The sequence below is a fragment of the Myotis nattereri genome, assembly GCF_964212035.1.
Source record: "Myotis nattereri genome assembly, chromosome: 7".
Lineage (NCBI taxonomy): Eukaryota > Metazoa > Chordata > Mammalia > Chiroptera > Vespertilionidae > Myotis > Myotis nattereri.
The window spans coordinates 93,291,534-93,314,617 of record NC_138082.1 but is presented as its reverse complement, the minus strand read 5'-3'; the positions used below and the strand labels follow the sequence as shown (position 1 = coordinate 93,314,617).

The window sequence follows — 23,084 nt, the reverse complement described above, 5'->3', positions numbered from 1 at the left end:
ATTATTATTTTTTTTTAGTCTCTATGCCATTTATTTTTGCTCTGATCTTTATTATTTCCTTCCTTCTGTTTACTCTGGGCTTTTCTTGTTGTTCTCTTTCTAGTTATTTAAATTGTAGGATTAGATTGTTCATTAGAAATTTTTTCTTATTTGTTGAGGTAGGCCTGTAGTGCTGTGAACTTCCCTCTCAGGGCTGCTTTTGCTATGTCCCATAGATTTGGGGTTGTTGTGTGTTCATTTTCATTTGTTTCCAAGATGTTTTTTATTTCTTCCTTGATCTCATTGGTAAACCCATTTATTGTTTAATAACATGCTTTTTAGCCTCCATAGGTTTGTAAGTTCTGGGGCGTTTTTGTGGTTAATTTCTAGTTTTATGCCATTGTGGTTTGAGAAGATGCTTTATATGATTTCAATCTTGATTTTGTAGAGAGTTTGTGTCCTAACATGTGGTCTGTGTGTGAGACTATCCCATGTGCACTTGAGAGGAATGTATATTTTGCAGCTTTGGGGTGAAATATTCTGTGAATGTCAATTAAATCCATTTGTTGTTTAGTATTGCAATTTCCTTGTTGATTTTTTTGTCTAGAAGATGTCTCTAGTGATGTCAGTGGGGTGGTAAAGTCCATACTATGATTATATTGCTGTCAATCTCTCCCTTAAAATCTTCCAGAAGATTTTTTACATATTTGGGTGCTCCTTTGTTGGGTGCATATATCTTTATCAGGGATATATCCTCATGTTGTATCAATCAGTTTAGCACAGCAGTTCTCAACCTGTGGGACTTTGTATACTTCATGCCAGTCCCTTCTGGCCTGCATAGCTTCTGTTGAGAAATCAGCTGACAATCTTATGGATATTCCCTTGTAGGTAACTAACTGTTTTTCTCTTGCTGCTTTTAAGATTCTCTCTTTGTCTTTTGCTCTTGGCATTTTAATTATAATGTGTCTTGGTGTGGTCCTCTTTGGATTCCTTTTTTAGGGAGTTCTCTGTGCTTCCTGGACTTGTAAGTCTATTTCTTTCACTAGGTAGGGGAAGTTTTCTGTCATTATTTCTTCAAATAGGTTTTCAATGTCTTGCTCTCTCTCTTCTTTTGGCACCCCCATAATTCGGATGTTGGTATGCTTGAAGTTGTCCCAGAGGCTCCTTACACTATCTCATATTTTTGGATTCTTTTTTTCTTTTTGCTTTTCCAGTGGGTGTTTTTTGCTTCTTCGTGTTTCAAATCTTTGACTTGATTCTTGGGATCCTGTAGTCTGCTGTTGGATCTCTGTATATTATTCTTTATTTCAGTCAGTGTATCCTTAATTTCTAATTGGTCCTTTTTCATAACCTTGAGGGTCTCACTAAATTTTTTGGAGGTTTCTAGAAGATTCTTGAGTAACGTTATAACTATGGTTTTGAACTCTATATCCAGTAGTTTGCTTTCCTCCATTTCTTTCATTTATGACATGTTTCTTTGTCTCCGCATTTTTTATGCTTCCCTGTGTTGATAGAGTGGCTTTTTGTGCTAGGTGTCCTGTAGGGCCCAGTGTCTCAGCCTCCCCAGTCACCTGAGGTGGATGCTCTTGGTGTACACCTTTGTGGGCTGTGTGCACAGTTATGTTGTAGTTAAGCCTTGATTGCTGTTGTAAGCACTGGGGGGGAATTGACCTCCAGACCAATTGGCTGTGAGGACCAGTTGTGTCTACAATGGAAGAACTGCTGTGCTGGAAACACCCTTCTGGGGCAAGGCTTGCTTCAGTGGGGCTTTGGTGCTCACTGAGTCTGCCCCCTGAGTGTGTCTTTTATGGATCTGAAGAGTTGTAATCTGGCATGGTCTCACTTTGACCACTGGGTACACTGGCTCTTGGATCTCCAAGGAGGTGTAAAGTCCGCCACTGCCTGAGTCCACCCAGCAGGAGCTACAGAGAGATCTGCAGATTCCTCCTCTTTGTTTGGGGTTTGGAGGTACCCACATGAAGTGCAGCTGTGAAGCAAGACAGGCTGCTAACAAGCCTTAGGCCTTCTTTTGGAAGCTCTGGGGTTTTTTGACCTAGCTGCAGGTTGTTATGTTAGGTTGCAAAAGGCAAGGCCATTCATATGCAAAAGCCTCTGCACACAGCTTGGGTGGGGTTGTAAAATGGGTGGGGCGTGGTCTCAGGGAATCGAGGGGTGGTGCAAACAGCAATGGTTGCCTGTCAGCCCTGCCCTGATAAGTCCCTGGGGTTCTGTGCCCCGCGGCCCCATGCAGGAACAATGAACGCTGCAAGCACCTCTGAGAGAAAGCCACCCTCGTGTTCTGGCCCAATGCCAGATAGTCCAGTTTCTCTCCGTATGAGTCTAGGTCCCCAGAGTCTCGCCCAGAGCTGGAGTTGAGAGCAGTCGGTAGTGTGTATCTCCCTCCCGATTGAAAAAGACCACAGTGTACCCAGTTGCCAGCCTGTTTTGCGTACCTCCGTACCTCCGCTCTTTCGCACCTCTGCACCTCCTACCGGTTTCAGTGCGCTTTTCTCTTTCCCTCTAGTTGTCAAACTTCCACTCAGCCAGCCTTCCCATGGTTATGGATGATATCCGTTTTGTCTTTTAGTTGTAGTTTTGATGTCGTAGTGGGAGGCAGCAAGTACAGGCGTTTACCTATGCTGCCATCTTGGTTCTCCCTTAGCACATCATTTTTTTTCTCTTTTCGTTTTCTTGATGGTTTCTTTTGCTGTGCAGAGCTTTTCAATTTTGATTTAGTCCCATTTGTTTATTTTCTCCTTAGTTTCTTTTGCTTTAGGAGATGTATCTATAAACATATTACTATGAGAGATGTCTAAGGTTTTGCTGCTTATGGTTTCTTCTAGGAATTTTATGGTTTCACGACTTACATTTAAGTCTTTTATCCATTTTGGGTTTATTTTTGTGTATGGTGTCTTTGAATATGTGGACGTGTGTATTAAACAAGTATTTAAATGAAGGAGTCAAAGTAACATGGTCATAATATCTTAATTTTATTTTAGCTCCTTCAGTTTTTTTGGAGTGTGTGCCTTTGTTTTTTCTTTATATTCTGGTTACTTGGCAGTGTGTGTTGTTTTTACATTGGCTCTCCATTCTCCATCCTTCATACTTGTCATTGTCTCTTAACACATTTCGTACCGCTCAGGAGTTTTCTCGTGTTTCGCGCGCCATCTGTTAAGGACCACTCACGAGTGTTCTCATTTTTCACACCCATGGAAAAAGGAGCGAATCTAGATACTTATGTAAATTTTATTTGGTCCCTCTTCATAGTGGAAAATGTTTTACGCAGTACCATACGTTAAAAAAGTACTAGGAACTTTAATTGTTTAATTGTTTTTGTAAATAAAAATGTTATAATTATTGAAAAACAACACCTAAAGTGCATTATGATGATTTAAATAACGTGCAGTTTGCCCAAAAATGTGCGGTCCCTGGCGTGTGTCTTAGAGATTTCTATGCTTGTACGCAATGTGTTTTAATATTTCTATCTCTTTTTACTTTGCATTCTAGGCGAGCTTCTTGGGTTTGATCTTCATAGCCACTTGACAGTTCTGTTTTCTGTGTCCTCCAATATGCATTACAAAATTTTTCATCTCATGAGTATTTAATTCTGCAGTTGAATCTTTATGATCTTGGCAATCCTTGATCTCTCCCATTTCCTTTTTCCTCTCATCTTGTTTTGCATCTTGGATTAGTGTTTCTCTTAGCTTTCCATTTTTATTTCATAAAGGCATGTCTTCTGCATTGAGGATGTCACACAATGTTCTATGAACTTCAGTCTATCTTGGAAAGAAGAAGTAATATTTGTCTATTATGTGCCAGAAACTTTACACGTTAACTTCACAGTAACTATGGTAGGTCATATGGATTATCCTAATTTTACAGATGAGGAAACTGAGGCTCCCAGGTATTAAAACTTTTGCTCAAGCCCTGGCCAGTGTGGCTCAGTTGGTTGATGCCGGGAGCCGGTCCATCCTTGCTGTTTCAAGGGACCTGGCATATATGGCATACTGTTCTTAATATGTTTGCTCACCTTCTTGGCACTATGTGTTTTAACCAAGGTCTCTGAGAAAGGTTGTTTCCCCAGGCAGGGATTTTCCCCTGAAGTTAGGGAGGGAATAAAACCTCTTAACTAAGTGCCAGGCGGGTAATTAATCACTTTAACTACGAACAATCATGCTTAAGCTACATAATCTTTACTCCCTGGAATGGAGATAAGAAACGCCCTAACCTTTGTAATAGAGATTGATAGGATTGAATCAACTGGTATAAATACAGATGTAACAAGACAGCAAGAGACAGAACTAAGAAGACGGAACCAGGAGGCACAGAACCTACACAGAACATTCTCTAGAGACAGAAGAACTTCGCTGGAGAGAACATGGCAAAAGATCCTGGACTGAACCTGACTACAGAAATTGGCAAGAGAACCTGACTAGAACCTGGTGACTGAACCTGGCTGGAGAACCTGGACAGAACCTGGCTGGAGAACCTAGCGAGGGAACATGGCTACAGAACCTGGCTGGAGAACCTGGAGAACCTGGCTGGAGAACCTAACAAGAGAACATGGACACAGAACCTGGCTGGAGATCCTAACCAGAACTTCGCTGGAGATCCAGACCAGAACTTGGCTGGAGATCCTGGCTAGGCTGCTGATCAACTGAACACTGTCTCCATGTCCTTCCTTCTTCGCCGACTCCGTCCACACCTTTGGGGACCCCTGGACCTGCTGGGGTTGGACCCCGGCAGGTTGAGTGTCATCCCATACACCAAAAGGTCACCAGTTCAGTCCCCATTAAGGGCACATGCCCAGGTTGTGGGTTCGATCCCCAGTAGGAAGTGTGCAGGAGAAAGCTGATCAATGTTTCTCTCACACATCGATGCTCTCTCTCTCTCCCTCTCCCTTCCTCTGACTCTAAAATCAATAAAAACATTTTTTTTAAAAAAAGACTCTTGCTCAAAGTCACATAGTAAAATTGGGGATTTTGTGTGGCTCTTCTAGTTAGAGCAAGGGTTCCCTATATGCTCTCATTCCATGTAGCCTTCTCCAAGGGAGTATATGCACTGGAATCTTGTGGGGATAGGGCCAACATGATGTAAAAACACACTCAAAGTCAGATATAATCGCTAAGTCAAAGAGTTCTGAGAAATACTTGGGTAAACCTGAATGATTTCTTTACTTGTATTTATGTACACTTTTCAGTGGGGTGAGAATATACTGAGAATACATTTAAAATAAGTGGTATGGGCCCTAGCCAGTTTAGCTCAGTGGATAGAGTGTCAGCCTGTGGACTGAAGGATCCCAAAGTTCGGTTATGATCAAGGGTACATGCCCAGGTTGCGATCTCAATCCCCAGTAGGGGCGTGCAGGAGGCTGCCAATCAATGATTCTCTCTCATGATTGATGTCTCTCTCTCTCTCTCTCTCTCTCTCTCTCTCTCTCTCTCTCTCTCTCTTTTCCCTTCCTCTCTGAAGTCAATAAAAATATATTTTAAAAAATGGTATGGGCAGTGTCTTTTTTTCTGATATCTAGGAGAAGTAGTGTAGGAGAGTTTAGTGTACTTCAGAGAATTGACATTTTTTTGAAATGAACAGAATGAGCATTAGAAATTTTCAGTGTGATTTTAAATTAAGTTTCAACCTATATCATTCTGAATAGTCTTTGAACAATACTCCCCAAATCTCCATGGCTTAAAACTAGAAAGGTTGATTGTTTTGTTTTGTTCATTCTGTGTGTTCATTGAGGATCACTGTGAGAGTTTCCACTCAGTATTGTCTTTTTTACTTTGGATCTTCACTTTGGGCCCTCACTTGGGAGCAGCCACTATCTGGAACAACTGATTGCCAGGTATAAAGAAAAATAAATGTTTTTATACTGCACTGAATACTTCTCATTCTTTGGGTCACCAAATGTGTGTGTGGGGGGGAGGGGGCGGCGGGGGTTCCACACACAAGGAATTCTGCAACACCAGCGAGGTGTGGCAAAGTTTAACTCAATTCTTACTCTGTCCACCTGGAGACTATCAGACCACACAGGTTACGTCTTACAAGAATTCCATTTCCTTTCTGACCCAGTTGTAAGGCCAGGTAATTGGAAGCTCCTATCACTCCCTTCTTGGGCTCAATTAATTTGGTAGAATTGCTCACGGAATTCAGGAAACACTTTCCTTACTAGTTTTCCAGTTTATTGTAAAAGGATATAACTGAGGGATGACCAGATGGCAAGATACGGGGAAGTGAGAAGGGGAGCTCCTTGCCTTCTTTGAGTGTGCCCTTCTTTCAGCACCTCCAGTTGTCTGCCAGCCTGGAAGCTTTCTACTAGTAAACCCATCCTTTTGGGTTAAAAAGCCCCCTTGAGCCCTGGCCAGCGTGGCTCACTTGGCTGGAGCGTTGTCCCATACACCAAAAGGTTTTGGGTTCAACCCCCAGTTGGGGTGGGTATGGGCGGCAACCAATTGATGTTTCTCTTTCTCTCTCTCTTGAAAAAAAGAAAAAAATCCCCATTGAAATAGAGGCTTCATTACCTAGGCATGATTGATTAAATCATTAGCCTTTTGCACTTGAACTTAATTTCCAGTCTCTCTTTCCCAGAGGCTAGGGAATGGGGTTCTAGCCATCTAATCACCTGGTCGGTTCCCCTAGCTACCAGCCTCCTTCTCTAGTGCTTGTCAGCAGTCATGTCATTATTATAAACTCAGGTATGGTCTAAAGGGATATGTTTTGAATATCAAAAGACACCTATATTGCCCTAGCTGGTTTGGTTCAGTGGATAGATCGTTGGCCTGCGGATTGAAGGGTCCCAGGTTCGATTCCAGTCAAGGGCACATGCCCGGGTTGCGGGCTCGATCCCCAGTGTGGGGCGTGCAGGAGGCAGCTGATCAATGATTCTCTCTCATCACTAATGTTTCTATCTCTCTCTCCCTCTCCCTTCCTCTCAGAAATCAATAAAAATAAATAAATAGCAAAATTTTTAAAAATGTGTGTTTTTTTAAAGACACCTATATTGTTACAGCTTAGGAACTTTTAAGTGTTTTAGGCGCTCTTGTGCCTGAAATGGGGACAAAAACAAAATATATGTTTCTTTTAAAAAATATATATTTTTATTGATTTTAGAGAGATTAAGGGAGGAGATAGATAGAAACATCAATATGACTGGGAATGGAACCGTGACCTCCTGGTTCACAGGCCGTGCCGTCACTGAGCCACACCGGCTGGGCTCCATATTTCTTATGCATCAGTGTCACACCAGATCAGAGGGAAAGAGTAACATGTGTCAAAGCACACTGTGGCCTTTCCCAGTAAAGCTTTTACCTGGAAGAAACATTCACTACATTCACCCACATGGATTGGCCAACGGAAGTCTATGGGCTCTATCTGAGTTGAACAGGGTGGGGAAGTTCAATATGTCCATGTGCTCAGAAGGAGAAAAGTATGTACAGTTGACTCTTGAACAACAAACCCCATTAGTGGACCTGCACAGTTCAAATCCATGTTGTTCAAGGGCCAGCCCTACCACAGAGGCAGTGCTGTAGAAAAGTTTTTCAAAATTATTCTTGAAAGCTAATCGGAGCCAGTGGTGAAAATGTGAGTTGATAGTGATTATTTAATAAGCCTTTGAGAACACATCTGCAGTCCAAGATAAAGTCAGTTTTTAATAGTTTCTGTCTTGTTATAAAATGTTCCCAAGTTGTATTTTATTTTAGATTTGTGACTTAAAGTTGTTTCATTATCATTATTTGATAACTTTAGCAGACTTGGCTACATTTTAATGGTATTGTGGAGGTGTTTTTTTTTGTTTTGTTTTAAATTTTGTTTTATTGCTTAAAGTATTACAAGGAGTATTATATATGTCTCCTTTTTCCCCCCTTCTTGTATTGTAGAGTTTTAATTCAAAATATTTTGTTCATTTTAATATAAGGAAATGAGACCAATGTCTTTTGATTTAATTTAAGGAGAGATTTATATGGTGGCTTTTTAATGTATTTTAAAATCAGTTTAGGTATTTTTAAGTAGCCTATTGACGGCTTTTTGAAATTAGTAATTTTATTATATAACTAGAGGCCCGGTGCACGAAATTCATGCACTCAGGGGGGCGAGGTCCTCAGCCTGACCTGTGCCCTCTCACAGTCCAGGAGCCCTTGGTGGATGTCCAACTGATGGCTTAGGCCTGCTCCCCATGGGAGAGGCTCCTGCCACCACCACTGCACTTGCCAGCAGTGAGCCTGGCTCAGGGCTTCTGGCTGAGTGGCGTTCCCCCTGTGGGAGTGCACTGACCACCAGGGGCAGCTCCTGCTTTTGAGCATCTGCCCCCTGGTGGTCAGTGCATGTCATAGCGATAGGTCGTTCTGCCGCTTGGTCGATTTGCATATTAGCCTTTTATTATATAGGATTACATATTACTTTAATGTCTCCCAATATATGATAGTCACTTTTTAAAAGTATGTTTAGGCTGCCTGGCTGCTGTTTCTCAATGGTTGAGTTTCAACCTATGAACCAAGAAGTCACAGTTCAATTCCTGGTCAGGGCACATGCCTGAGTTGCAGGCTAGATCCCCAGTGTGGGGTATGCAGGAGGAAGTCGATCGATGATTCTCTCTCATCATTGATGTTTCTATCTTCCTCTCCCTCTCCCTTCCTCTCTAAAATTAACAATAAAAATATATTAAAGTATGTTTAGGCTAAAAATTTACAGTCTTGTGGTATTACCCAACAATTTAAATATTTGAAGGAAATGTAAAAACCTACTTTTTCAATAGTTTATCAGTATTAGTACTGAGTCCACAAACTATGAGAATAACAAAAGACCTACTCTTTTACTTGCTCTTAAATTCCAGTTATTGAATCATAAATGCTACTCCATTTGAGATGATATTTTATGCAGAATATTTGGTGAATTATATTGAATTGTTAATATGATTTCTTCAGAGTTTTTAATCAGGATAAATTAATTCTTCAGGGTTCCTGAGCTGTAAAATTAGATCTTGATGTCACTATTTATCTTCAGATGGTAATATGACATAATGGAGATTAGCATGGACTCTGAAAGTTGAGGAACCCAAGCTCAAATAACAAGCAACTTTCAGTGCTAGGAAACACTTACATTTAACTCCACCTGTGCATGAAACGTAAATGTAGAGAACAAACTTGTTTACATATGTAACACCCAGCATAAGATGTAGAATCTTTTTCAAGATTTTAGAAGTTTCTTTCATCCCCCTTTCTGACTACTACCCTCAGAATTTCTTAATTTTCTGACCTTTATAATCATTGATAGTACTATCAGTTCATGAAATTCATATCAGTGGATTTATATGATGTATTCTCATTTATGTCTCACTTCTTTTGCTCAACATAAAATCTATGAAATTAACTCATATTGTTCTTCATATCAGGATTTTATTCTTTTTTGTAGGTGTGTCGTATTCTATTATTTGAATTTACTACCACTCTTCCATTTTCCTGTAGGCAGATTTGTAAGTTGTTTCTAATTTAAAAATATTATGAATAAAGGTATGCTAAACATCCTTTCACATATGATTTTGAGGATCTAAATGCTCATGTCTTTTGGATATATAAAAGCAGTAAATTTAATAACTCACGCTGTAGGCATATGTTTAGATACAGTTTTGCATCCTTTTATCCAAGTTATACAACCACCTGCAGTGAATTAGAGTTCCATATCCTGCAGATACTTGCAAATAATTAATATTAGAAACCCATTTAATTTTAGCTACCCTGGTAAGTAAGTAATGGAAGAATAAATTTGAGTTTACCTGGAGAGATGATATTGAATATATTTCATCTATTTTTTGAGATTTGGACATTATTCTTTATCAATTTTTGTTTACATTTGTGTTTTCTCTTTCCTGAGGTGCTGTGATTTTCCTCATATTGCTGAAGGATATTTTCACTGGAAATAGGACTCTGTTGACAGTTCTTTTATTTTTAGACTTTATAGTTTATAATGGAAAACCTATTGTCAGGAGAATTACTTTTTCCTTATAGTATTATTTGTCATTCAGGACTTTCAAGATTTTTTCTTTGTTTTTATTTTTCAGAAGTTTGACTATGATGTGGGTGTTGCTATCTTTGGGTTTATCTCATTTTTTATTTCCTCACCTTCTTAAAATTGAGGATTTTTGTCTTTTGACCAATTGGAAGAATTTTCAGCCATTATTTCTTCAAGCACTCTTTCAGCTCCATCTCCTTTCTTTTTTTCTTTTTTTAAATATATTTTTTAATTGATTTTTTACAGAGAGGAAAGGAGAGGGACAGAGAGCCAGAAACATAGATGAGAGAGAAACATCGATAAGCTGCCTCCTGCACACTCCCCACCGGGGATGTGCCCGCAACCAAGGTACATGCCCCTGACCGGAATTGAACCTGGGACCCTTCAGTCCAAAGGCCAATGCTCTATCCACTGAGCCAAACCAGTTAGGGCAGCTCCATCTCTTTTAATTTCTTCCTGGACTCCAAATGTTACAGTTTTATTTATTTATTTTTGTTGTTGTTATGATTCCACTGGTTCCTGTGGTTCTGATCTTTTTCTGTTGTTGTTTTCAAGCCCATGTTCTCCCTATTCTCATTGGATATTTTTATTGTTATATTTTCTAGTTCCCTGAGTGTTTCCTTTGTTCCATCCATTCTGCTTTGAGCCTATTCACTGAGTTATTTGTTATTATATTGTTCTGTACTATAATTTTCATTTGGTTCTTCTTTATAGCTTCATTTTCTTTGCTGAGACTTTCTATTCACTTGCCATAACTTTCTTTTTTTCCCATTTAAGCGACTTTCAGTGATTTAAGGATGTTCAAAATCACTCATGTAAAGATTGTTTTGATGGCTACTTTAAACTTATCATCAAATAACTGTCATTTCTACTATGTCAGTGTTAGTATCTATTATCTTTTTTATTCAGTTTTAGATCATTCTGCTTTTTTATGAATAATTTGATAATTGAAACCTAGAAATTTTGAGCATTATGAAACTCTGGGTCTTTTTCAAACCTGTGTTATCTGGCTTTGCTTTGATACTGCTCTGGTAAGGGAAGGGTGAGATGCCACCTCATTACTTCAGGAAGAGAGTAGAAGTCCAGGTTCCCCACTTGGCCCAAGGTTTGTAGGTGTGTGTGTCAGGGGAGGGGGAGAGGTATTCATTATTGTTGTGAGATGGTGGGAGTTCTCGCTCCCTGCTCTTCTGCCAATGTCTCCCCATGTGGAGGGATAGGTCTGCCTTGTTTCTATTTCTTACGGTTTCCACTTACAGGACCCAGGACTGACTCCCGCCCGGCATGGCCGGACCCGGGACTGGCTTGATGTTTCTCTCTCTATCCCTCTACCCTCTCCCTTCGTTCCACTCTCTCTAAAAAATCAATGGGAAAAATATCCTTGGATGAGGATTAACCAACAAAATGAGAGAGAGAGAGAGAGAGAGAGAGAGAGAGAGAGAGAGAGAGAGAGAGAGAGAAATAAATACACCGTGACAGAGTGACTTCAACATTTCTGAATTTGAGAAGTTGCTGTAGGTGATTTCTTAAAGAACTGTCTCGCCTGTGATTCTGTGTTACCCACCACTTAATAGAAAATAATAGAGTCAAAAGAGATTTAAGTTTTCTTGCTTGGGATGTTGTTAAAATGATAGTAGTCCAGGGAAGATCTGTAATAGGGGAGCATTTGAAAGATAAATAGCTCTGTTTAAATATGATTAATTTGTCAGGATGAGATCTCTTACTTAATAAAGATATTTTACAACCAGACACCTTGCACTGAACTGTGTTTGACAAATAGTAGGCTGTCAGTAAATACTAGCTCAAAGAGTGAATGAGTGATGTGAGAGAAATCAGAATCATCAGGGGACAGTTTAAGGATAAAATCCAGGATAGTAGGCATTGAGCTTTAGAAAGTACAGAGAACTGAATTATTCTCAGAGTATGAAAGAGGACCCAAGACTAGTGAAATATGTGGTTTGAAATACTTTAGCTAAAAAGGGAGGAAGATCTTTCTGGAAAAGAAATTACTGGAAAAATTGTACCTGCAGTCTTTTATGCCCACTAGGAAATTTTAAAATAACGTAGGGCTATTCTTGGATAAGCCCACAATGATTACATTAAAAGAAGCTTCCCAATGAAAACATATTTGGGATAAACCACATATTAACACGTTTTTCTGTTCCTTGTTTTTTTCTCCATCTTCACATCTCTAACCATTGCATAGAAGTAACATAACCTAGTGTTCTTAGCTTATTTCATTCTTAGTTAATAAGTTGGTATTACTATTGGTTGATCTGATACCCACTCTAGTGTGTGTATTTTTAATTTAAATCTTGCTTTTTTGTGCAAATGGGAGATTCAAGTAGAGAGAGATATGGCTTCTTTAGAATGAGAGCTATTTCAGCCTGTGTGGAAGCAAAGATGGGTAGTGTAGAACTGGTCAAGGCATAGCTAGAAGCTATGAATTGACCCAAGTACAGTGGGGCCTTGACTTACGAGTGTCCCGACTAACGAGTTTTCGAGATATGAGCCGTCTTTCGGCCGATTTTTTGCTTTGAGTTGCGAGCTAAAATTCGGGTTACGAGCCAGCTTCAGATACCCCACCGCTAGTTGGCGCAGCGAACGTCACCGTGAACGCCACATCAGCCCAGCATCACGTGTCTCACTCGTTCACTTTAAGCGGTTGTGCTCACATTTGTGCTTGCAGTTATTTTGCAAAACTTCGTCTTTTCAACCATGGATCTGAAGAAAGTAAGTGTGAAGGACAGTGCTGAGAAGAAGAAGCGGATGATGTGCATTGAATTAAAGAAAGAAATTATCGAGAAATATGACCAAGGTGTGCGTGTAATCGACTTGGCGAAGCAGTGCGAGCGTAGCACTTCTTCGATCTGCACCATACTGAGGCAGGAGGAGTCCATACAGGCTACAACTCCAGCCAAGGGCGTTAAAATAATCTCTAAACAGCGGACATCTATCCATGAAAATATGGAGAAGCTGCTAATGGTGTGGTTAACGGAGAAGCAGCTCGCTGCAGGAGATACAGTGACGAAGGCTATTATCTGCGAGAAGGCACGAGCTATTTACGCTGATTTGCTGCAGCAGACCCCAGGCACTTCAGTGGACGAGGCATCGGGTGAGCCGTTTAGAGCCAGTCGGGCTGGTTCGAAAATTTTAAAAAGAGGACCGGCATTCACTCCGTTGTCAGACATGGTGAGGCAGCGAGCGCGGATATAAAGGAAGGTGACATCAACGAGCTCATCGAGGAGCACTCCGAGGAACTGGCAACGCAGGAGCTAAAGGAGCTACAGACGGAGCAGCACACGGAGGTTTTGCAGGAAATAGATGACACAGAGGAGGAGGAGGAGGTTATCGCTATAAGTGAGATAAAGGAAATGTTGGGAATGTGGGAGAAACTTCCAGACTTGATTCAAAAGAAACACCCAGAAAAAATTGCAACTGGGCGTGCGATGGAGCTATTTAATGACACTTACCTAACTCATTTCAGAAATATTCTGAAAGGGAGGATGAAACAGATCTCATTGGACAGGTTTTTATCGAAAACTCCTGTAGATGAAAGTGATGAAAGCGTGGCGAAAGGGCAAAAATCAGCAAATAAGATTCAGTTATTCAGTTCAGCCTTTCTCCTCCAACTCCATCAGCATCTTTAACTTGTTTGATCTCCAAGGTCAATGCTGTACATTAAACTTAATAAAACAAGTTTATTGCACTACATTCTATTGTTCAGTATTGTGTTTTTATACAATATTCGTTATTTTTAAATACATTTTTCTTACTTAAAAACATTTAACAAAACAATTGCGGTGTTTTTTGAGTGTCCGGAATGGATTAATGGCATTTCAATTCATTGTAATGGTGAAAATTGATTTGACATACGAGTAATTTGAGTTACGAGCTCCGTCACAGAACGAATTAAACTCGTAAGTCAAGGCCCCACTATAGTTTGAATTTACCCAAGTTGAGTACAGTACAAACTGCCACAGCAAATAAAGGTGGGGATGGGGAATCACTGTGGGAGATGTGATGGTTATGGTGTCAACGTGGTATTTTATTTATTTGTAAGATATTTTAATTTTTTTCAGAGAGGAAGGAGATGGAGAGATAGAAACATCATTGATGAGAGAGAATCATTGATTGGATGCCTCCTGCATGACCCCTACTGGGGATTGAGCCCTGACCAGGAATCGAACTGGTGATCTCTTGGTTCCTGGGTCGATGCTCAACCATTGAGCCACGTCCTGCTGGGCAACAGTGATATTTTATAGAGGTAGGTTCATCCTACTGTGATAAAGCAAGTTCTTTGAATTCTCCAAACCTCCTTCCTCCTATGAAATGGGGAGATCATATCTACCTTATGGGATTGTTGTGAGGATTAAACAAAAGGATTGTAAAGCAGTTAGAGTGCCAGCAATTCGCAAACTATTACAAATATTAGCTTTTATTATAGTAGTAATTGTAATCATAATGAGAAGGGTTGGTAGAAAGTGTGTGCTTTGAAAGGGGAGGGGATAAGTGGAGGGAAGAGAGAAGGTGGATGGAGATAAGATAAAGTAGAAGATACAGTTCCTGTGTCTGAGGATATTGTAGTCTAGCTGCAGAGAACATATGTAAACGTGTAGCATAGTTAGTGAGGAAGCTGTTACATGAGTTCATATCCTTAAGAAAGATGACTCTGCCATGAAGAGTGGAAAGACAGCAAGTGCTGTCATTCCAGTGCAGCCAAGGTCAGGTGGTGATATATATGAAGTGCCTAGCACACGGACAGTCCTCAGAGGATAATTATTTTCCACTTATGTCATTTGTAGAGGAAAAGCTGACTAGCTGAGGGGGATAGGGAAGGCATAAGCTGGGTCCATAAGAGGTGGTTTGGACACGTAGAAAAAAGGGAAGAAGTGTTTCAGACAGACAGCAGAAGTAAAAGGTGGGTATCAGCAAGGCATGCAGCTCTTCATTGGTACACTCAATATCTGTTGACTCCTACTCTTGCCTTTTAGTAATCTATTTGTAATTTTTAGAGATTATCCGTGTTTGCTCCTGCTTGAGTCACTTGCCCACCTCTGGGCCATCAGTAAGTTATGGCCTAGGGTCTGGGACCACACTTTGCTAATTTGGTGACACTTGGTAATCAAGTGGGTGGTTGAAGGTGGTGGTAGAGGGATAACTAAAATCTGCAGTTTACATTAGGGTTCATTCTTTGTGTTGAACTTCTATGGGTCTTGACAAATGCACCATTAGTCTAGTATCGGACAGAACAGTTTCATTGTCCTAAAGATCCCCTGTGGCCCACCTATTCATGCTTCCCTGCTCTGAACCCCTGGCAGCCAGTGTGACCTTTTCACTGCCCCCATAGTTTTGCCTTTTACAAAATGTCATATACTTGGAATCATACAGTATATAGCTTTTTTAGATTAGGTTCTTTCTCTTAGAAATATGCATTTAAGGTTCCTCCAGGTCTTTTTGTGGCTTGATAGCTGAATATTTTCCCCCACTGAATAATATTTCATCATCTAGATGTCCCTCAGTTTCTTTTTTTTAAATATATTTTGTTGATTTTTTACAAAGAGGAAGAGAGAAGGATAGAGAGTTCAGAAACATCAATGAGCGAGAAACATCGACCAGCTGCCTCCCGCACACCCCCCACTGGGGATGTGCCCACAACCAAGGTACATGCCCTTGACCGGAATCGAACCTGGGACCCTTCAGTCCGCAGTCCGACGCTCCATCCACTGAGCCAAACCGGTCAGGGCAAGTCCCTCAGTTTCTTTACTCATTTCCCTATTGAAGGACATCTTGCTTGCTTCCAAGTTTTGGCAATACTATATAATAAAACCCCCTCCGGCCTGATTGCCCCTAACTGCCCTCCCCTGCCGGCCTGATTGTGCATCCAAGTGCCCTCCCCTGCTGGCCTGGTCACCCCCAACTGCCCTCTCCTGCCGACCTGATCTCACCCCCGCCAGTCTGATCTCGCCCCCAACTGCCCTCCCTGCCGGCCTGATAGCCCCTAACTGCCTCTGCCTTGGCCCCCACCACCATGGCTTTGTCTGAAGGAAGTTGGATGTCTGGAAGATGCCCAGTCGACCTGGTCTAATTAGCATAATACCCTTTTATTAGTATAGATAGATTATATAGGATAGGATTACTTAAATGGGGGGGAGCCTTTTTCAGCAGGAGGAGATGCTCTTGGCAGACAAAAATACATAATCCCTATATCTGGACTGATAGCCAGCCATATGCACTATACTGCCAAACCGGTCATTAAAAAATTGAACTGCTTTCTTACACCTTACACCAAACAGTTGTTGCCCTTAAAATCCCTCCTCAGCTCCCACTTTAGGTTCTGCCTTCACAGTTCACCCAGATTAGGTTCTGATTGGTCGGTTTCTAGGTTCTGATTGGTCGGTTTCTATGCCAGTCAGCGTCAAAAGCTCTGCCTCCTAGGCAGCCATTGGCTCCTCGCAGTTCGCCCAGATTTGGTTCTGATTGGTCGGTTTCTATGCCAGTCAGCGTCAAAAGCTCCACCTCCTAGGCAGTCATTGGCTCCTCACAATTTCTATGCCAGTCAGTGTCTCCGGGCCTATCTCTGGGCCTGATCAGAGAGGTGGGGCGTATCAGCAGCTGCCCCAGGCTGCTGGCCTCTTGGAGAGCGAGAGAGGCGTGGCTGCTGGTGAGGCCTGGAAAGAGAGAGAGGCAAGGGCTGATCAGCAGCTGCCACGGAGTCTGCGGATCAGCCCCTGCTTCTCTCTCTGGGCCTTGCCAGCAGCCACGGCAGCTCCTGACCAGCCCCGCCTCTCTCTATCTCCAAGAAGTCAGCAGTTCAGTCTGCTCGCCAGTCCCTGCCCACCCGAGCCTGCTGTGCATACAGCCTGGCATTTGGTCATCCCTTTGTTTGTTTTGGATGTTACAGACTCTTTATAAATATGTAGATATTTTACCAGTTGCAGTGTATAATTCTGGTAGTTTTAAATAATATTTATAGAGTTATGCAACCATCATTGCAGTCAATTTTAGAACATTTTCGTTATATCAGAAAGATGCCTTGAACCCTTTGCCATCAGCCCCAAATTCTCCCATCTCTCTCCTTTCTCCACCCACCCCCCCATCCTTCTATCTTCCCATCCCTGGGTGATCCCTAGTTTACTTTCAATGGTTCTTTTTTTTTTCTTTATTGTTAAGGGTATTACAGATGTCCTCCTGTTTCCCCCCCATTGTCTCTCCCCACCTGGCTCCTGCCCTGCCCCATAGGTAATGCCTATCCTATATAATAAAGAGCTAATATGCTAATTAGACCGAACAGCAGAACAGCCGTCTGGATGACTTTCCGGACCAAGCTGGGGCTGTGAGGGCCGAGCCCCTTGCACAAGTTTTGTGCATCGGTCCTCTAGTATGCATATAAGATCTTTGGATAATCTCTCCCCATCCTCCTTCCCCCCTTCCCTCTGAGATTCATCAGTCTGTTCCATGTTTCCATGCCTCTGGTTCTATTGTATTAATCAGTTTATTTTGTTCATTAGATTCCTTGTTTGTTTATTTTGATACAGTGGGGCCTTGACTTAGGAGTGTCCCAACTAACGAGTTTTTCGAGATATGAGCCATCTCTTGGCCGATTTTGTGCTTTGAGTTGTGAGCTACAGTTCGGGTTACGAGCCAGCTTCAGATACCCCACCGCTAGTTGGCGCAGCGAACGTCACAGTGAACGCCACAACATCAGCCCAGCATCACGTGTCTCATTCGTTCACTTGAAGATTTGACATATGAGTAATTTGAGTTACGAGCTCTGTCACAGAATGAATTAAACTCATAAGTCAGGGCCCCACTGTATTTAGATTTAGTTGTTGATAGATATGTATTTATTGCCATTTTATTGTTCATATTTTTATCTTCTTAAAGAAGACCTTTTAACACTTCATGTCATACCAATTTGGTGGTGATGAACTCCTTTAGCTTTCTCTGGTCTGTGAAGCTCTTTATCTGACTCTCAATTCTAAATGATAGCTTTGCTGGGTAGAGTAATCTTGGGTATAGGTCCTTGCTCTCCATCACGTTGACTATTTCTTGCCACTCCCTTCTGGCCTGTAGAGTTTTTGTTGAGAAATCAGCTGACAGTTGTATGGGCACTCCCTTGTAGGCAACTAACTGCTTTTCTCTTGCTGCTTTTAAGATTCTCTCTTTGTCTTTAACCTTTGGAATTTAATTATGATGTGTCTTGGTGTGGTCCTCTTTAGGTTCTCTTGTTTGGGTCTGTGCTTCCTGGACTTGTAAATCTATTTCTTTCACCAGGTAGGGAAAGTTTACTGTCATTATTTTTTCAACTAGGTTTTCAGTTTCTTGTTCCCTCTCTTCTTCTTATGGCACCTCTATGATGCAAATGTTGGTACATTTGAAGTTCTCCCAGAGGCTCCTTACACTGTTTATTTTTTAAAATACTTTTTTTTAAATTGATTTCCGAGAGGAAGGGAGAGGTAGAGAGAGATAGGAACATCAATGATGAAAGAGAATCATTGATTGGCTGCCTCCTGCATGTCCCACACTAGGGATCAAGCCTGCAACCTGGGCATGTGACCTTGACTAGAATTGAACCCGGGACCCTTCAGTCCTCAGGCCAATGCTCTATCCACTGTGCCAAATTAGCTAGGGCTATATTCATATTTTTTTATTCTTTTTGCTGTTCTGATTTGGTGTTTTTTGCTTCCTCATATTTCAAATTACTGATTTGATTCTCTGTGTCCTCTATCTACTGTTGATTCTCTATAAATTATTCTTCATTTAAATTAGTGTATCCTCCATTTCTGTCTGGTCCTTTTTTATGTCGTTGATATTCTAAGTTCCTTGAAGTTGTCACTAACTTCCTTAAATATTTCATTAAGTTTCTTGAACATCCTTGTAACCATTGTTTTGAAGTCTGTATCTGGTAGTTTGTTTGCTTCCATTTCATTTAGTTATTTTTCTGGAGATTTCTTCCGTTCTTTCATTTGTGACATGTTTCTTTGTGTATGCATTTTGGCTGCTTTCCTTTGGTTGTTCCTTTGTATTAGGTAGAGCTGCTATAGCTCCTGGAATTGGTGGAATGGCCTTGTGTTGTAGGTGTACTGTAGGGTCCAGTTGCTCAGCTTCCCCTGTCACCTGTGCTGGGCACTCTAGGTGCACCCATATGTGGCCTCTATGCACTGTCCTGTTGTATTTGAGCCTTGCTTGTTATTGGCATCACTGGGAGGGATTGACCTCAGATCAATTGGCTGTGTGGTTCAGCTATGACTATAGGGGAAGAGCTGCTGTGCAGGAGACACCACTATGGGGCAGGACTTGCTTCAGTGGGGCTTTGGTGCTCTCCAAGTCTTCCCCTTGAGTGTGTTTCTTGTGGATATGGTAGGTTTGTAATCTGGCATGGTCTGAAGCTGACCACTGGGTGCACTGGCTCTGTGACCTCCAGGGTGGTGCAAAGTCAGCTACTGCTTGTGCCCTCCCTGGGGCCACCCGGCACAAGCTACAGAGTGATCTGCAGATGGCTGCTACTTGTGTTGGGTTTGGAGGTGCCCAGGAGAGGCCAAGCTGTGAACTAAGGCAAGCTGCTAGTACCGGGCCTGGGGCATCTTAATGAGAGGTATGGGGCGTGCTGAGGTCAGCTGTTGCTTGTTTGAAAGATTTTAGATGAGCCAGGACAGTCTATTCAAATGGAAAGGCCACTGCAAACAGCTTGGGTGGTGTTTAAAATTGGATGGGTCTGGGTCTCAGGGAGTCACCAGGACCAGGTGAACAGTGTCAGCCAGGCTAATGGAAACTCAGATATGGCGCCTGTCAGTCAGCTCTGTGGTGGGGGAGGTCTCAACATAGGAACAATGACCTCTACTTTCACTTTTGTCTAGGAGGAAGCTGTCACCCTCCCACCCCTGATGCCAGACAATTTAGTTCCTCCCCATGTGTCCCTGGATCCTTTCAAGCCTCAGCCCCAGCTCTGGAGCCCAGAGGGATTGAGTCCAAGTAAGTCCATGTGCCAGCCCTTTAAGAGGAACTGCCTGGATCTCCAGCAGCCTACATGTCACTCAGCCACAATCTCCACTTCTTTTTACAACCCAAAGTTATGGGGACTTTCTTCCTGGAACTGGAACCTGGGTTGAAGGGTCTGATGTAGGGTTGGGACCCCTCACTGCTCACATGGACCTCCACAACCAAGATATGCCTCCCAATTAAAAAAACCACACTATATCTGGGTATCAAACCAGCCCATTTCGTGCCTCCACCCCTCCTACTTGTCAGTGTGGCTTCTTTAATTCTCTAGTTGTAGGACTTTTGTTCAGCCAGATTTCAGGCAGCTCTGAATGATGGTTATTTTGTGGTTTAACTGTAATTTTGATGTGGTTGATGGAGAGTGTGAATGCTTCTTTACCTATGCTGCCATCATTTTTTTTTTTAATGTCTTCCCTCTGAGGTTCTACAGTCTGTTCTGTGCTTCTGTGTCTCTGGATCTATTTTTTTTTCCATCAATTTATTTCACTAGATTCCACATATGAATGCGATCATGTTATACTTACCTTTCTCTGGGTTATTTCGCTTAGCATAATGCTCTTCAGGTAAATCCATGTTGTTGCAAATAGTAAGAGTTTCTTTCTTTTTTATAGCTGCATAATATTCCATCGTGTAAATGTACCACAGGTGTTTTATCCTCTCATTTGTTGATGGACACTTGGGCTGTTTCCAGATCTTAGCTATTGTATGTTGTGGTGCTATGAACATAGGAGTGCATATGTTCATTCTGATTGATGTTTCAGGTTTCTTAGGATATATTCCTAGAAGTGGGATAATTGGGTCAAATGGGAGGTCCATTTTTAATTTTTTGAGAAAACTCCATACTGTTTTCCACAGTGGCTGCACCAGTCTGCATTCCCACCAGCGGTGTATGAGGGTGCCTTTTTATCCACATCCTCGCCAGCACTTGTCGTTTGTTGATGATAGCCATTCTGACAGGTGTGAGGTGATACCTTACTGTCTATTTGATTTGCATCTCTTGGATGATTAGTGACTTTGGGCATTTTTTCATATGTCTCTTGGCTTTCTGAATGTCCACCTTGGAGAAGTGTCTCTTTAGGTCCTTTGTCTATTTTTAAATCAGATTGTCTTTTGTTACGTTGTATGAATTCCTTATATATTTTGGATGTATCATTGGCAAATATGTTCTCCCATGCATTGGGCTCTATTGTCCGTTCTGTTCCATTGATCGATATGCCTGTTCTTGTGCCAGCACCAGGCTGTTTGAGTTTAGTGGCTTTGTAGCATAATTTGATACCTGGTATTGTGATCCCCCCAACTTTGTTCTTCTTTATCAAGATTGCTGCAGCTATTCAGTGTCTTTTTTGGTTTCATAAAAATTTTAGGAGTTTTTGTTCTAGATCTTTGAAATATCCTTTGGTATTTTATTTTTTTAATATATATTTTATTGATTTTTTACAGAGAGGAAGGGAGAGGGATAGAGAGTTAGAAACATCGATGAGAGAGAAACATCGATCAGCTGCCTCCTGCACACTCCCCACTGGGGATATGCCTGCAACCAAGGTACATGCCCTTGACTGGAATTGAACCTGGGATCCTTGAGTCTGCAGGCCGATGCTCTATCCACTGAGCCAAACCAGTTAGGGCGCTTTTGGTATTTTAATAGTGATTCCATTAAATCTATAGATTGCTTTGGGTAGTGTGGACGTTTTATGATGTTGATTCTAAAAACCCATGAACACAGTATATTCTTCTGTTTATTTATATCTTCCTGTATCTCTTTTTTCAACATCCTATAGTTTTTCGAGTATAGGTCTTTTACCTCCTTGGTTAAGTTTATTCCTAAGTATCATAATTTTTTTGTTACAATGGCAGATGGGATTATTTGTTTAGTTTCTTTTTCTGAGAATTCATTATTGGTGTATAAAAATGCCATAGATTTCTGGCTGTTAATTTTGTATACTGCTGTGTTCCTGAATTCATTTATTAAATATAGTATATTTTTTATGGAATCTTTAGGGTTTTCTGTGTACAGTATCTTGTCATCTGCAAATAATGAGTTTTACTTCCTCCTTTCCAATTTGGATTCCTTTTATTTTTTCTTGTCTGATTGCTGTGGCTAGGACTTCCAGGACTATGTTGAACAAGAGTGGTGAAAGTGGGCATCTCTGTCTTGTTCTTGTTCTTAGGGGAAATGGTTTTAGTTTTTGCCCATTGAGTATGATGTTAGCTGTAAGTTTGTCTCATATGGCTTTTGTTATGTTGAGATATGATCCCTCTATTTCCACTTTGCTGAGAGTTTCTATTTTTTATTTATTTTTTTATTTTATTTTTAAAAATATATTTTATTGATTTTTTTACAGAGAGTAAGGGAGAGGGATAGAGAGTTAGAAACATCGATCAGCTGCCTCCTGGACACCCCCTCCTGGGGATGTGCCTGCAACCAAGGTACATGCCCTTGACTGGAATCGAACCTGGGATCCTTCAGTCCGCAGGCCGACGCTCTATACACTGAGCCAAACCGGTTAGGGTGAGAGTTTTTATTTTTTTAAAAAAGGTGGTGTTGGATGAGGGCTTTTGTTTTATGGGAAGTTTTTTTTTTTATTACTGCTTTAATTTCATCAATTGTTATTAGCCTGTTCAGGTTTTCTGATTCTTCCTTTTTCAGTTTCAGGAGATTGTATTTTTCTAGGAATTGGTGCATTTCATCCACATTGTCCAGCTTTTTGGCAGATAGTGGTTCATAGTATTTTCTTATGATCTTTTGTATTTCTGTGGTGAAAGTTGTTACCTCACCTCTTTTGTTTCTGAATTTAATTACTGTGTCTTCTCTCTTTGTTTCTTGATGAGTCTGGCTAATGGTTTATCAATCTTATTTATCTTTTCAAAGAACCAGCTCTTGGTGTCATAAATTTTTTTGTATTTTTTCTTAGTCCTATGACCACATCAAAATTACAATTAAATTATAGAACAATCAACCTAGATTAATCATTTGAAGACTTATTGAACAGAAGTCCTATAACTAAAAATATAAAGAAGCCATGTTGAGATTGATAGGAGGAGCAGAGATGTGAAATGGGCTGGTCCCACGCCCATAGGTGGTGGTTAAGAAATTGGAGGGA

General features: G+C 41.2%; 1 protein-coding gene across 2 annotated transcripts in view; it reads left to right on the top strand.

Moving 5' to 3' along the window:
- The window catches only part of MAP3K2 (mitogen-activated protein kinase kinase kinase 2), a 99,055-nt gene that overhangs the window by 17,041 nt on the left and 58,930 nt on the right, over positions 1–23,084 (top strand). Inside the window, exon 2 of one of the 2 annotated variants that reach the window (XM_081096414.1) lies at positions 19,842–19,956. The exons of the other annotated variant lie outside the window; for it this stretch is intronic. The gene's annotated coding sequence lies outside the window, so the exon portion shown is untranslated. The remainder of the gene's footprint in view (positions 1–19,841; positions 19,957–23,084) is intronic. 2 annotated transcript variants of the gene reach the window in all.